We start from the raw sequence: 15,053 nt of genomic DNA on the forward strand, positions 1-15,053 counted from the left end.
CTTGTCTAGTTCAACACAAACCACATTTCATTAATGAATGAATGGTTGTTCAAGTGCAGGGGTAGAGCACTTGTCTAGCATACACAAGGCCCTAAATTCGATCCCCAGGACAAGACGATACTTTACTTTTGTCCACTGAGGCTCTGTGTTGCCCCCTGATCTGCTGTCCTCTGTAACACTCATGTGCCTCATCTGGAATATAATATTTTTTCAATTGAGATATATACATTGTTTTTCATCCATAGCACTATTTAACATGTATCGGACTGCAGGGTAAATAGAACCTTGATATGCCTCAGGAGACTCACAATTTCATATCTTCACTGTATTTTTGTTGTTGTTGTCAAGGTTTTTCTGTCATTTATAACCAACACAGAACTGAATGAAGATCCCCATAGAGAACACAAAGAGTTGACTAGAGAAAGAAATTATATCATGAAGAGAAATGGCAGTCCATGCTAGGTCATTCAAAACAAGGTTGCAGCTATAAGTTTCATTTTTTGGAGTATGAGAGGCATTCACGGCAAACTGATGGTGGGCTCATCTCAGGGAAATGAGCAATCATAGTTTGGCAGACTTTATTATACGGTGTACACATATACGGGGTTGCTATCCTGTAGTTTTAAGCATAGGCATGAGATTCAATGCATATGCATGAGTCTTAAGTAGGAATTGGTTACACAAACTCAGGCTAAGGACACTTAGAGTTCAACTGAACAGGTATCTTAGTTTGTGAGACTGGCCCAGGGTTTTTCTGCCTAACTATACCCTGACGACTAATTACCTCAAGAAGGAAAAGGGATGCTCATAACTCACAGGTGTCTCCTAGGGTATGACCAGGAAAGGGGCAGGGAGTGGCGGGGGGGGGGGGGGGGGGGAGATGGAGAAGGGGGAATATACTGGTTTGCTAAAACAAACCCATAGCTTATCTGCCTCTTTGTGATCAGATTTCATTTCATTTCATTTCACAATGAAATTTCAAGTAATTATTTTCAGTTCTGTTTTTTTTTAACCTAAATGAACTGTAGTTGATTTATGAGTTTGTGATCTTAAATAAGAAAAGAGGTTGAGGCAGTAAGCACAGAGAGTTGACAGAAAGTCTAGAAGAGGAGGGGTATGTTCTAGGCAACTCTCCCAAAACAGAGACTTAAAAACACCCCAAACTTCCCACATTATGTGAGCATATCTGCTGTTTTTCAAGAGTTGGGTGGAATATTTCTTGTTGGATCAGATTCTGTTTTTCAGGGGAGCAACGGAGAAGAGATGTCACATCTGAGAAATGGCTTTTATTCTCTTTAATACAACCTCTCTCAGGGATGGGATTCAATGTGTTACATTGTATGTGTGCACACATGTGTGTGCATATGTGTGTCTGTGTGTGAATGTGCATGGGCCTGCGTGTGAGTTTATGTGTGAGAGATAGAGAGACAGAACTACAGTTTTCTGTTTTATTAGTTGCTTGTATTTATTCCAACACAGCCACCATTTATCAAGATTGGCAGGAATGCAAGCATTGGTTCCATTAGAAAAACAATTTTAGTGGCCAAAGATCGACTGTATTTTGTTCACATGCAGAAAGTAATTTTTCTTAATTTTAGGTTGGAGGAATTAAAAAGAAATCTTGTGAAGACTTCTGATTCTCTCTCCTTTATTAATGTTACCAGATTACATAAGAATTATCTGCGATGTGGCTACAGAGAACATTACAACCTCAGAGGCCTCTGAGCATGCAAAGGGACACATTGAAATGTTAAATAAATGAAAAGTAGGAGCAAGTCATTGCCCTGTCAAGCTGCAAACCAACAAATACCCCAGGTCCCATACTCCAGCAGGGCAGTGGTCTTGATCTGGTGGGGAAGTGTGGTTCCATGATGCATGGGGAAATCTATTCCCATGATGCCAGGGGACCCTCCAGTCCCATGATGCAGTGGGATTGTCTGGATGGAGGGAGCCCCACAGCCCCTTATGCCTTCTTGAGAGTAAGGTTAGAAAGGTATTGATCCTCAGAAGAGGATGGAGGTGGCTTTCAATCCTGTCACCTTCCAGCCTTGCAAACTTAGATTCTAGTTAGGCAGATGGGGAAAGGTAAGCAGGCATTTTCCAGACCTCTTAGAGCCCAACAGGGATGGGCTCTGGCCTGCAGGTGGAGGGGTGGGGTACAGTATGGACCCTAACCCATGCTCTGAGCCCAGCTTTTGATTCTGCCAGTCTAACCCAGGAAAAGTCAACAGGTTAAGGGCTCTTATCATGTAACACTTTTCCTCCCCAAAGGGACTCAGTGCAAACCAAATGTGAGAAAAGAGGAGGGAGGCACAGAGAAAGGCTGATTATGCAGATGACAAGTCCCTTTGTTAAGAAAATTCAGTAGGCGTCTTGGGGGCTTCTTGGTGGCCAGTATGTCTTTCCCAGTGCCTCAGGCTGGCTGTGTCTCCCTTCAGGGATCTGGTATGGGGAATGAAGACCTAGAACTGGGCAGGGCTGTTGTCTACTAGTGGCTCTGTCCTGCCAGTGGGACTTGGGGGTGGTTTTAGCTCTCCTTGACTACTATGGCTGTCATAGTGGATTTTTGTGCCATTGTGTATCTAAGCTCTGCCTGCTCTGCTTCTGTGTTAGGCCTGGGTTTTTGTCACAGGAGGTTCTCTGTGGCCAGACACCCACCAGGCCCATGAGATCCCACCTAGGTGAGTTTGCAAAGCCACACCTGAGTGCCCTGTCCCAGGAGGCCTTGGGGCCAATGTTCTTTTCCATCAGAACTCATTCTTTGATGTCCGCTAGTCCCTGGGATGGAGACTCACTCTGATGTTGGCTGTCCTGCTTCAAGGCCACCCTCAGATTCCTCCAGGACAAATTTTCCCTTGACCAGAGAGACAGGGGTTGTTCTTCATCATGCCATCTTCATGGCCTAAAAGGAATATGACAGCTGTCGATCCTTAGGGCAGCTCAGTCCTGTGAGTCTGCTGCCTGTCCTGTCCTGGTGAGCTGGATATTCTGACCACGTGGCTTCTTTTGAGCAGGCACCTATCACTTGCATGGAATGCTGGGTAGACATTTTGTCTACAGATACAGTCTGTACCTTTCAGATAAAATATCTGAACAATACCTAAGTGTAGAGGCTCAGGTTTGCTGGTTCTCCCTTCCTTGTCTTCAGATACTTTTTACCCTTTCACTCTGGAGCCATTGATGGTTGAATGCCTTGCAGACCCATCCTCTAGGAATGTCTACATCCATTTAAATGTAATTGTGACAGGCATTAAATTCAGGTAGCCACTTGTTTTCTATAAATGGCTCTTTCTGTAATAGTACATAGCTCTCCATTTCATCCTTTTAACAGCTGTATGGTATTTCTTATAATGGAGGGATGTTTACATGATCATTGACTGCACAGTATTTGATGGTTGGACTAGAGGGATTGAAGTTTCTTTTTTTTTAAATGAAAAAAAATCTCGAATATGGAACCAACCCAAATGTCCCTCAGTTGATGAGTGGATCAACAAGATGTGGTATTTATACACAATGGAATACTATGATGCTATCAGAAAGAATGACATCATCCCATTTGTAAGGAAATGGAAAGACTTAGAAAAAATCATATTAAGTGAAGTAAGCCAGACTCAAAGGAACATAGGCTCAATGGTTTCCCTCATTCGTCATAATCAGTAGAAACCTTGGGCTCTCCTAGCAGAGATTCACAATAGAACAATCTAGATACATAAGGTCATATAGTATGACGCCAAGGACCTCCAGGATATAGAAACAAAAGCCATATAATGAGTGATTGTTGTCCTTGATGTAATATGTTATCTCTCATCTCTTTTGCTGTCCTTGGTTATCTCATATTGTTACAATATTTCACCTAGCTATCTGATATATTTTAAGCTTAATTGGTTGTTTGAAATAGGAGAGGGAAAGGGGGAAATCAAGTTGTGAGGGGGAGGGGGAAATGGGAAACAGGACATGAGAAAGGGTATCAATATTTGTGAAGTAATGCACCTTCTATCTGATGAATATAATGTAACCCTTCTATTAATTACAATAAAAATATATGGAAAAATCTTGAAGTAATTGGACAAAGGAGTGGCCATGTCACAAAGCAGTTCATGAAATGCAATGCATTTTGATCAGTGTCACCTCTTTCTGCATTCTCACTCATCCCTCCCATCCCCATCCCAGAATGAGCTTTTCAGTAGGCCCATGTTAGAGATTAAGGACAAGTAATGAGATGTCTTTTGTTATGTCACACTTACTTTCCCTCAGATTCACTCTTCCTGAGACAAGTCTAAATGTGCAGAAAATTCATTTCCCTCTAGCCAAAGCGTCATGTTAGGCGAGTGTTGGTTGAATGGCCTGGGACCTTCAGTTGTGAAGAAATGGGTTGTGTCCCATTCTGACTTGGTTTCCTTTGATTCACACACTTCTCTCTTGTCAGGGGGCTGCCTTGATTTTCACCAAAGGAAGCCTTCCTTGGCTGAAGTTAAGATAGATTTCCTTTATACTGCTCTGAGCGTTTATGTTTAGTTATAGGTTGGGCTGCCCTGTTAAATCTGAAAGAACCACAAATATTATGGAAGGGTATTGTTTGACATGTTGTATGTTATCTACCTGCCTGAATCTAACAAATCTCAGAAAAAAATAAGTTATTTCAGGAATGGCAAGGGATTCTTGGGCACTGGCACTGAAGGATTGTTTCTGGTCTTATTAATTAGTTATATCCTCCGGTGGTATCAGAGTCAGATTCAACTTGGGTGAGTGCTGACCAAGTCTTGGGTTCTAGCACCCAAGAAGAGGCATGAGAGCTCTACTAAGGAACCAGGAGAACCAAAGTCTCATAAATCCCAGAGTGGAAGCTTTCTCGCTGATCAATCACTTTTATTGGTCATCTTTCAGGATGGAATATACCAGTCCTTGAAGGAAATTTTCATCCATAAATTCCTGTTTTTTCCAATGGCGGCCACATATTAGATGCTGCTGATGCTTTCTTTCTGGAACTGAGGTAGCCTTGTGCTGTTAAAGCTGATGTGAACTGACTCGTGGGAAAAAAGTCTTAGAGTCCAGGGTCATTGTTTAGAAACCCTGGAGTCATGACTGATTCCTTGGTGTGGGGTTCATTTTTAGAAAGCTTTACTGCAGCAGAATATGGTGTGGTTTCCACCCTCTGGCCTTTTGATCAGTTTTCTGTGTAAGGCCCTTTCTACCAGAGACTTTGTAGCCACCTGAGAAGAGTCATCCAGCATCTCCTCAGTCTGGAGGGTATGTTACATGGGCCAGAGTTGGTGCTCAGAGCAGGCCTTGGGGTGCTGCCTTAGCGGGGATCTCACCAAGTAGGGCAGATGGCCTTGGGGAGCCTGGGTCAGGTCCAGGGAGAGGAATATTGGGCCTGACTGGGGCCTAGAGGAGACTTTCTGGATCAGGTTAACTTTCAAATTAATTAATTAATTAATTAATTAATTAATTTTTTGGTGCTGATCCTGGGACTTAAACTCAGGCCTGAACCCTGTCTCTGAGCAGTTTTTCTCAAGGCTATGTATGCTCTACCACCTCTCTGTCTCTCTCTCTCTCCTCTCTCTTTCCTCTCTCTCTCTCCCTCTCTCCTTCTCTCTCTCTTCCTCTCTCTTTCTTTCTCTTTCTCTCTTTCTCCCTCTCCCTCTCCTCTCTCTCTCTGTGCTAGAATGGAAATGAGACTCTCTCTCTCTGTCTCTGTCTGTCTCTGTCTCTGTCTGTCTCTGTCTCTCTCTCTCTGTCTCTCTCTCTCTGTCTCTCTCTCTCTCTCTCTCTCTCTCTCTCTCTCTCTCTCTCTCTCTCTCTCTCTCTCTCTCTCTGTGTGCTAGAATGGAAATGAGACTCATGGAGATTCCTGCTGTGGCTAGCTTTAAACTATGATCCTTAGATCTCAGCCTCCTGAGTAGCTAGGATGGCAGATGTGAGCCATTGGTACACAACTTCATTTCATTAAAAAATATTTTTAGGTAGTTGTACAAAATGGTTTCAATGTACCGCGTTAGTTTATGAGCTCAGTGCACCTTGATCAGTGCCATCCTTTCCTCTTTCCTATCTATCTCAATTCCATCGGTTGTTTTGAGTTTCCTGGTTCCAATTTCTCAAATGTACATTGAGCATTATGCCTTTGGCTGATCTAGGTCCCATCCTTCTCTGTGTCCCCCGCGAGGAGATCAGTGTGCTTGCTCACTGAGAGAGAGCCTGGGGAAGACTGAGACTACTTGAGGCCCTCTGCATGCTTTGTCTCCACATAGAGCTTTTCCCAACAAGTTCCTATCATGTGCACCAACAGTCTCTAGAGGCCATTTTCCCCCATTGTCCCAGAGAAATTGAGAGGCGCTGTCTTGGGCTGCGCCTGAAGGGCAAGTGGGATTCACCCCAGTTTATGCTCAGAGCTGGATGGGGTCTCTCCTCAGATGTATCCTGGGTGAATGGTCGCATCCAGATTCTTACCATTAATATAAAGAAAAGAACCATTGTTTGCATTTTATGCTGTAAATTATCTCTGAGGAAGTTAAGTTAATGCTGCATTTCCTCACTGAATCCATACCAGAGCAACTTAAGGTAGTTTTGGTTGTTCTTTTTATTATTGTTATTTTGCCAGTCCTGGGGCTTAAACTCGGGGACTGAGCACTGTCCTTGAGCTTTCTCAAGGTTAGAGCTCTATCTTGAGCCACAGCACCACTTCCAGCTTTTTCTATGTATGTGGTACCGAACTCTGGTCTTTATGCATGCTAGGCAGGCACTCTACTATTAGGCCAAACTCGCGGCCCATGCTTTTGTTATTATTATGAGAACATCTACTGGGAATTGGAATAGATTGAGGGGTCTCAGAGCAATTAGAAACAATCAGACTCCAGGTGTATTCCCAGACTAAACCTTAGGTTCCTTCCTGGTACAGAGAGCTGGGCCCTACCATGTGTAGAAATCAGCTTGAGTCACCTCTCAGGCACTTCTCTCAGCTCTGCTGCACTATCATAGTTTCTGCTATTTAATTTTCTCGCTTTGTTTCAGAAACAGAGCATTGATTCACCAAGCTGTGGAACCCATCTCATGAAGTCTGTGTCTCAATGACTGGTGATAGTGTGGTTGCCATAGCAGTGGAAGTGGACACACCCGCACCCACAGACACACACTGTCAAACACTGTCATGTGAGAGTCACAGAAGTGAGGGGTTTTCTCCTGGGAGCTCTCTCATGGAGACAAGTTTGAACCTCCAGGGCAGCTCTGATCCATCAGAGGATTGGAGTCATCAGAAATAGCATGTCAGCCCACTTTTCATTTTACATAGGTTTCCTAAAACAAAAGACACAGTAGGACACATGTAAGTGCCATTTCTGTGTCAGTCTACAGGGTTTGAAGTCATTCCTTCCCATGTGCCTGTGAATTCCCTTCCATGTTCTCTGAGGGACACAGCGTTTCTGGGCTCATCTATCTTGGTACCAGCATGGAGCCAGCACTGAGCTGATCGATTCCAATGTAGGTGCTGTAGCTGAGGCTGTCTTGCTGTGCTTGGGTCCTTTGTGGGGTGACTGTCTTTAGTTAGGGGACAGGGGCAGGCAAGGTCAGCTGGGACAACCATCGTCGTCAGGACTCTGGGCATCCCTGAGGCCTCAGACAAGCTGTGGTCTTTGTGGGTGGGCATTCAGGAGGCAGTCACCACATCCTGTCTTCTATTGATTATTTTTCTGACTTCATTAGACTTCTTCCAAGTAGCAAAACAATCAGGTTTTGAATTTCTCCTGAGAAAGTACAGTCTTTAATCTAAGTCCACATGAACAGATGCCTTGGGCTGTGCAGGAAGGGGCTACAGATGGATGCCAGAGAAGCATCACCTCTGGGGGCTCTTGGACAGGTTGTCAGACCTGTGCAGGAGAGACTGAGCTGAGAAGGTTGCTGGATGTCCTCCAGGAAGTCCTCTACCCTGTGACTGTGGTCCTCCCTGTTCATGTCTGGCTGCCCTTCCGCCATCACACCTCGAAGGGGTCACAGTTTCCATTTACAACATTTTTTTTGTCAGTTGTGGGGCTTGAACTCTGGGCCTGGACACTGTCCCTGAGAAGAGCTACCTCTTGAATCACAGAACCACTTCCAGTTTTCAGGTGGTTAATTAGATATGAGAATCTCTCAGACTTTTGTGCCCAGGCTGGCTTTGAACTGAGACCCTCAGATCTCAGCCTCCTGAGTAGCTGAGATTACAGGTGTGGGCCACTGTGTTCAACTTCTCTTTACATTTAAATAAATAATGTTTATTTGCCATGAAGTGACCTGACAGACAAAAGCTCTTATGATGAACCTTGGCATTTTCAATTATTTCAGCATTCTTCTGTCCTGATATTTCTCATGGAGTATTTTCTTCCTTAAGTCCCAATTCATAAAGAGAAGTAGTAGAACTAACCTTACATTTTTTTAATTGATTATTTGGGATGAGAACTATAATGTTTAGAATTTTTGTTGAGAAGATACATTGCCTTTAATAAGGGAAATAAAAAAACCTTCTAAATAAAAGACAAATCTGAAAGAATTTGACATATACTTGTGGAAGTCATTGAGCTAAAATTCATATAACAGAAAATTCACCATTTTTTTTTTTTGCTAGTCCTGGGCTTGAGCTCAGGGCTTGAGCACTGTCCTTGGACTTTCTCAGGGTTAGCACTCTACCACTTGAGCCTCATCACCACTTCCGGCTTTTTGCTATGTATGTAGGGTACCGAGGAATTGAACCCCGGTCTTCATGCATTCTAGGCAAGCACTCTACCACTAGGCCAAACTCCCAGCCCCAAATTCACCATTTTTAAATCATATATAATCATGCAGTCTGAGTACATTACACAATTCTGTGACCATCACTACTGCCTAATGTGCAAACTGTTTACGTCGCCTCTAGACTGACAGAAACACATTCACCCACCTAAACTCAAAGAATGAACTTGGAGATATGAAGTGCAGTAGGCGTGAGACTTCAGTGCTTCATGGTGTCTTGTGAACTTGGTGTCTGGTGGGTGGAGACATGCAGAGAGCAATCAGGAAACTTCTTCCAGGATGCTTGAGTCCCGCCCCACCTGGCTCTTCATTGGTGGAGTTGGGGGTGGGGCCGGTACAATCTTCCCGGATCTCGCCTAAGTTTTTATTTTTTCTACTGACAGATCAATTGAGAGGTCTAAGAGGGAGCCAGGTGGCAGCAGACATGGGTGGACACAATGAATGAAGTGATTCACATCCTGGTCTGAAGAAGTGGGAGCATGTGAGATTTTGATCATGCTCCTCAGAAAGGTGTGTGTGTGTGTGTGTGTGTGTGAGATCTGAAATTTATAGGTTGTTTAGTTCTAGAGTTTTCCATGTACTCTTTTCACATCGTGATTGATCACAGGAAATAAAATCCTGGATAAGAGGAGGGGAAAACTATTATTGTACAGTGCCCATACGGGTTCTCAAGTAGAAAACTCACAAATTCAGGTTAGATCCTTTTCTAAGAATGTGTTTAATAACTTTAAAATGTATCTTTCTGCTATGAGGAATCTTCACTTTTATGAACACGACAAGAATCACCCAGAAAACAAAGCTAGGTTAGACAAAATGTTATGTCTAGGCATTAACCATCACTAATTAATTAATTAATGATCAATGGGATCTAGTTTCTCCTAGCTATCTACTTTACAACAGATTTACATGATTGTTGTGAAGTTTATTTTATTGTAAACCACTGGTGGCTACTGGCGTGGTACAGAGCTTCTGAGAGGCCCAGAGCAGGTCACATAGCCTCTGCATGCACTTTTCTCTCATACCTACCATTGGTCCCCATGATACTTCTTGTGGCCTGTGTTAGTAGGTGTGTGTGTGTGTGTGTGTGTGTGTGTGTGTGTGTGTGTGTGTGTGTGTGTGTTGGGCTTGAACTCAGGGCCTAGGTACTGTCCTTGAGCTACCACTTGAGCCACACACGTCTACTTCAAGCCTTTTGGTGATTAACTGGAGATAAGAATCTTATGGACTTTGCTTCCCAGGCTGGAGTTGAACTATGAGAAAGGAAGAGAATGCCTTGGTGGGTCTTGGGGTGCCATATGGAGCTGTGGGTATGAGTGGTATCTAAAGTCACTAATCGGAGGCCGTAGCCCCTGAGGCTGGTATGGAGAAGAAGAAAAGGTATCAGCATTTTGAAGACATGTGATGTCCTCATTCTGATTCTAACACCTTCAGCTTGGTGAGCTGGGTGGCTTGTGGTAATCTGAGTATGAAGAGAGTGGGAAAAGACAGGAGGATGCTTCTTTGACTCTTGAAACGTTGGGCACTGCGCTTATCCAGTTCTTTCTCTGCCTGCAGTCCAGGATCACCTTGGCAAATGGAAGAACTGATGGGCACTCAGCTCTACCAGCAGGAGCAAGATTGCTTGGGAGAAGCCTGCAATCATATTGTACAGGAACTGAAGGCAGGCTGGGTTTCTAGACCTGAAAAATGGACCTTAACATTTCCTATCTAGTGAAAACATCATCAATTATATTTGGTTTCAGAATAGAACCCAGAATGGACATAGCTCCGGTATTCAATCTGAATATTCAGTGGCTCCTGTTTTTTCTCTCTCTCCTATTTCCTTGCTGAATGTTAAGAATTGACTGCTATGTCTTTGGTGCCCTTACAAAGCAGCATGCACACCCTTCACATGACACAAGTCTTTTAAATGGCTTTACTGACTTATAGTTCACTGATTATGTAATCGACCCATTTAAACAGGATAGTTGGAAGTTTAGTGTGTTTAAGGATTCAGGCACTCTTCACTATAAGTGCGTGGTGTGTGTGTGTGTGTGTGTGTGTGTGTGTGTGTGTGTGTGTGCGTGTGTGTGGTGTGTGTGTGTGTGTGTGTGTGTCCTTTTTAGGGCTTGTACTCAAGCCCTTTTCCTCTTGATCACTTTTTTCATTCTCTCAAGTGATAGTCTGAGACAAATCTCCACTCCCAGCTCTTTTTTGGCAGATAAATTGGAGGTAAGAGTTTCCAGTATTTGTCTCGGGTCTGGCTTTGAATCAGGAATCAGCCTTCTTAGTAGCTAGGATTGTAGGTGTTAATCATTATCATTACCTAGCATGTGATCTCACTTAAGAATATTTTTAGGTGTCGGGGGAGGGAAAGTGGGAGAAAAACATGGAAAGGGGTATCAATGTTCAAGAAGTAATATACCCACTACCTGATGAATGTAACTGTAACCCTTCTATACATCACTCTGACAATAAAATACAATAATAAAAAGAGAATAAATGGTGCTGTGGCTTAAATGAAAGCACTAACCTTGAGCTGAAGAGCTCAGGGACAGCGTCCAGGCCCAGAGTTCAAGCCCCACGATCGGAAAAAAAAAAGAATATTGTTGTCTCATTAAAAATATTCTTATACCCATTAGAAACCACATTCCAGGGCGGGGAGTATGGCCTAGTAGTAGTGTGCTTGCCAAGCATGCACAATGACCTGTGTTCGATTCCTTGGTTATCACATACATAGAAAAAGCCGGAAATGGTGCTGTGGCTCAAGTGGTAGAGCTCTAGCCTTGAGAAATCCCAAGACCAGTACACAGGCCCCGAGTTCAAGCCATGACTGCTGGCAAAAACAAAAACAAAAACAAAACCACATTCCATTCCATTTACTCTTCACTTTTAAATGTGAATTACTTCAATTTTAAGCTTCTTTGTTAGCCTTCATGATAGTCAATTCTATTTATTTTGCATTGCCACCCTGTCATAGTTATTCAAAAATAGCTTTTATGTGAACAAACTACCATCTGAATATGTTTTAAAGCTATGACACTAGATGGTGTAAATTTAAGACAGAGTGACCTCTTTGCATTCTTGTAATGTTTTTCAAACCTGCTTGAGAAACCATTGAGTGGTCATGGAGATAAATGATCTTTAATTTTACTTTCTTGGCTGTATTTCTCTAGCATCTGTTGTAAACAAAACAGAAAATCTTTCTATTTGCCGGTGCAAATATCTCAAACACATGGGAGCTAGTGATGAAAAATGTAATATCAGAGGTCAGAGTAGTATAAATTCATGACATAAATTACATCTGCTCATTAAACTTAATTCCAAAGAACAACAGTCAAAGCCAAGAGATGTCTCAGAGTCTCCTGGGAGATGAAAAGTTGGTAGTTTCATGGTTTTAACCATTTTCCACCATTAAGATGTATGTTGCCTCCTTTTGACCAAGGGTTTCTGGGTTTCCAGTGTAGACTGAGTAGCTGGAAGTCAGCACAGGAGCCTCCCTTATATTACACCCAGAACTGCCAGGAGGTCATGGAGAGAGCTCACTCAAGAGTAGAGGTCAGATGTCTGAATTCAAACAGGAATGGCCCTACAGGATTGACCAGTAGTCTTCACTGTTGGAAGGGGTTACTGATGTTTTTAACTTGCTGGGGCAATAGGTAAGAGAAAGACAACGTAATGGAAAGATTCTAATGCTTCAAAGAAGCTAAAGATGATATAATATGGGAATAACATAGAGGTCAGAGCATCTAGAATACTACAGAAATGACTGGGGGCTGGACATATATTAGAAAAGGCTGGAGAAGGCTCTGACTTTTCAGCTTTGGTTGATCTGTGGACTTTGCTTGAGCTGGAAGTGAATGTCTAGGGAATTTAATAGCCTAACAAATGAAGCATTGCACTAATGTTCAAACACATGGCAGATCTGTAAAGGTTGGGAAAAAATTTGGTTCCAGTTAATCTCTGTTAAATCACCAACCTAATAGAACCAAGATTTCATACAATAAAATATATTTTCAAGGACACAATGCCAGCCAACTGCTAGAAGCAATGAATTCCAGGGAATCTGGATTTTCAGAGTTATGTGTTATAATAAAACAACAACAACAACAACAACAAGTGGGCTGTTCACAGGAAAAAAAAAGATGAACACAATCTGTCCCTAAGGAAGAAGCCTTGACATTGGTTTTACTATGAAAGACTTTAAATCCATCATCTTCAATGTGTTCTGCTCCGAGAACTAAAGGCCAGTCATAGATGAAGAGCGAAGGAAGCCATGGCTGATGATGTCTGATCAAAAGAGGGAGAAAATGTAAAAGAAGCAATGCATTCTAGAATGGAAAAACACTATAGCTGAAATAAAAGATGGGCTAGAGATTCAATGGCAGATTTGAGCAAGAATAAGAAAGAACCCTAAAAGCTGAAGCTATAGTTCCATTTAGATGATTTGGCCTGAGTGGAAAAGGGAGAGAAAGGAAAGACACAAATCAAAGCCAACAGATCTGTTAGCCACAATCAACACACGAAAACAGAGAAAAGGGCAGAAAATGATATTTGAAGAAACAATCTGCCAAATTTTCTAAAGTTAATGAGCAACCTCAATCAACATATCTGAGAATACTTTTTTCCCTTGAGGTGATTCTTGGATTTGAACTTGGGCCTTTGCACTTGCCGGGTAAGGGCCCTATTGCAACAAGCCATACCCTGGATTGCTTTTCATTTTTCCCCCTCAGATTGGGTTCCACAGGTTTTCCTAAGTCTACCTTGAACGTCAAGTCTTCTACCTATGCCTCTTGTCTGATGAGCATCACATGACACCCAGCTTTTTGGTTGAGATAGGATCTTACTGGTAAAGCCTGGGCTAGCCTCAAATCATAGCCTTACCAGTTCTACTTCCTGAGCCTCTGGGACTATAGGCATGAGCTACCGTGCCTCACCTTCTGCATCTTAGCAGACTAATTAGTCCAATACAGTGCCTACTCAATGGCACATGTTCATCAGACTTTTCTTTTTGAGATGCAAATCATCACAAATAGTTTGTCGCTATTAAAAATCTGAATCTTAAGTGGATTCTTGAACTGGTGGTTTGTGTCTTTCAGCTCATTTGACATTAGTGCTGGTTTGTTTCCCCGGTAGCATCTCAGTATTACCACCTTCACCATGAAGCTTCATGAGTTTTTCCAGTTCAACTTTGGACTTCTTTGGTGTTTTACTTTTCTCCTGAGTAGCTAGGATTACAGGCGTGAGCCACTCTGAAGACACCATGAAGTGGATGGAGAGACAACAAGCCTTTTCCATTTCTTTTCCAATGCAGTCTGAAATCAGTTTGTAGGCTACTTCTTTCAAGTCACTTGTCTGCATTTCTCCGGTCTTGATTTTCATCATCCTCTTCCGGATCTGGTGGCCCTGGCGTCTCTGAGCATAGGAGGTGCTGCAGATCTCATGGTTGCATCTTGCTGGTGAAACCAACACCAAGATGTCAGCCTGAACTCCCATGTTGGTCTGCCACTTTCTGACCTAGTGGCACATTTTGTCCCGGGTGAGATGCATGCCATGGAAGTGGGTTAGGGCAATTTTTGCCCTGAACAATGAGCTTGAATTTTCTAAACACCCTGGAGACTATCAGATGCGATTCTGACTCCCTGAGTCCAATATTTCCTACATTGAACATGGCTGGTGTTTTCCCATTGTACCGATCTTTCTTAGAAAATGGATTAATCATTTTCTTCTTGGCTCCCTTTGTGCTTCCTTGTCAAGGGCTTGTTCTGGCCGGCCGCCATGGTGTTGCTCACAAAGCCAAAAAGGCTCATCAGATTTAAAACACAAAAATCAAAGAATCTTTTCATTAGCAAAACTCAATTTCTTATATTTTTTAAAATTCCTTATGTTAAAAGCATAAATTATTTACACCAAGAGGTTTCATTATGGAATCTTCATACATGCATAGAATATACAGTGATCAAATGTACCCTTTCTATTGTTCTTTCTTAAGCTCCCCTTTACACTTTGTAGCAGGTCTTATAATATTATTTTCTGCTAAGAACTCTATCTTGTAAAGCAGAAATGGAGAAGAAATTAAGACATTAAATGTTGAAGCTGAAATCAAATGGACATTAGATAGCAATTCAAAGGTATATGAAAGCCCAGAAGTGTGGAAATCAATGTGAAAGCTGATGTTATTACCTTGTTCCTCTTTTATTTTTCCATATGTCTTAAACTTCAGGAGTCTAAAAGGCAATAATTGTATATTAATGGACACTTAAAGTATAAATGGAAGTTGGGATAGAAAGAACATAAAAGATACATGGACTGTATGT

At 42.4% G+C, this 15,053-nt stretch overlaps 1 pseudogene; it reads right to left on the bottom strand.

Moving 5' to 3' along the window:
- Positions 1-13,797: 13,797 nt before the first annotated feature.
- LOC150062720 (small ribosomal subunit protein eS1 pseudogene) lies at positions 13,798-14,407 on the bottom strand (annotated as a pseudogene).
- Positions 14,408-15,053: the final 646 nt, after the last annotated feature.

This window comes from Megascapheus bottae, chromosome 5, assembly GCF_031878675.1.
Source record: "Megascapheus bottae isolate mThoBot1 chromosome 5, mThoBot2.hap1, whole genome shotgun sequence".
NCBI lineage: Eukaryota > Metazoa > Chordata > Mammalia > Rodentia > Geomyidae > Megascapheus > Megascapheus bottae.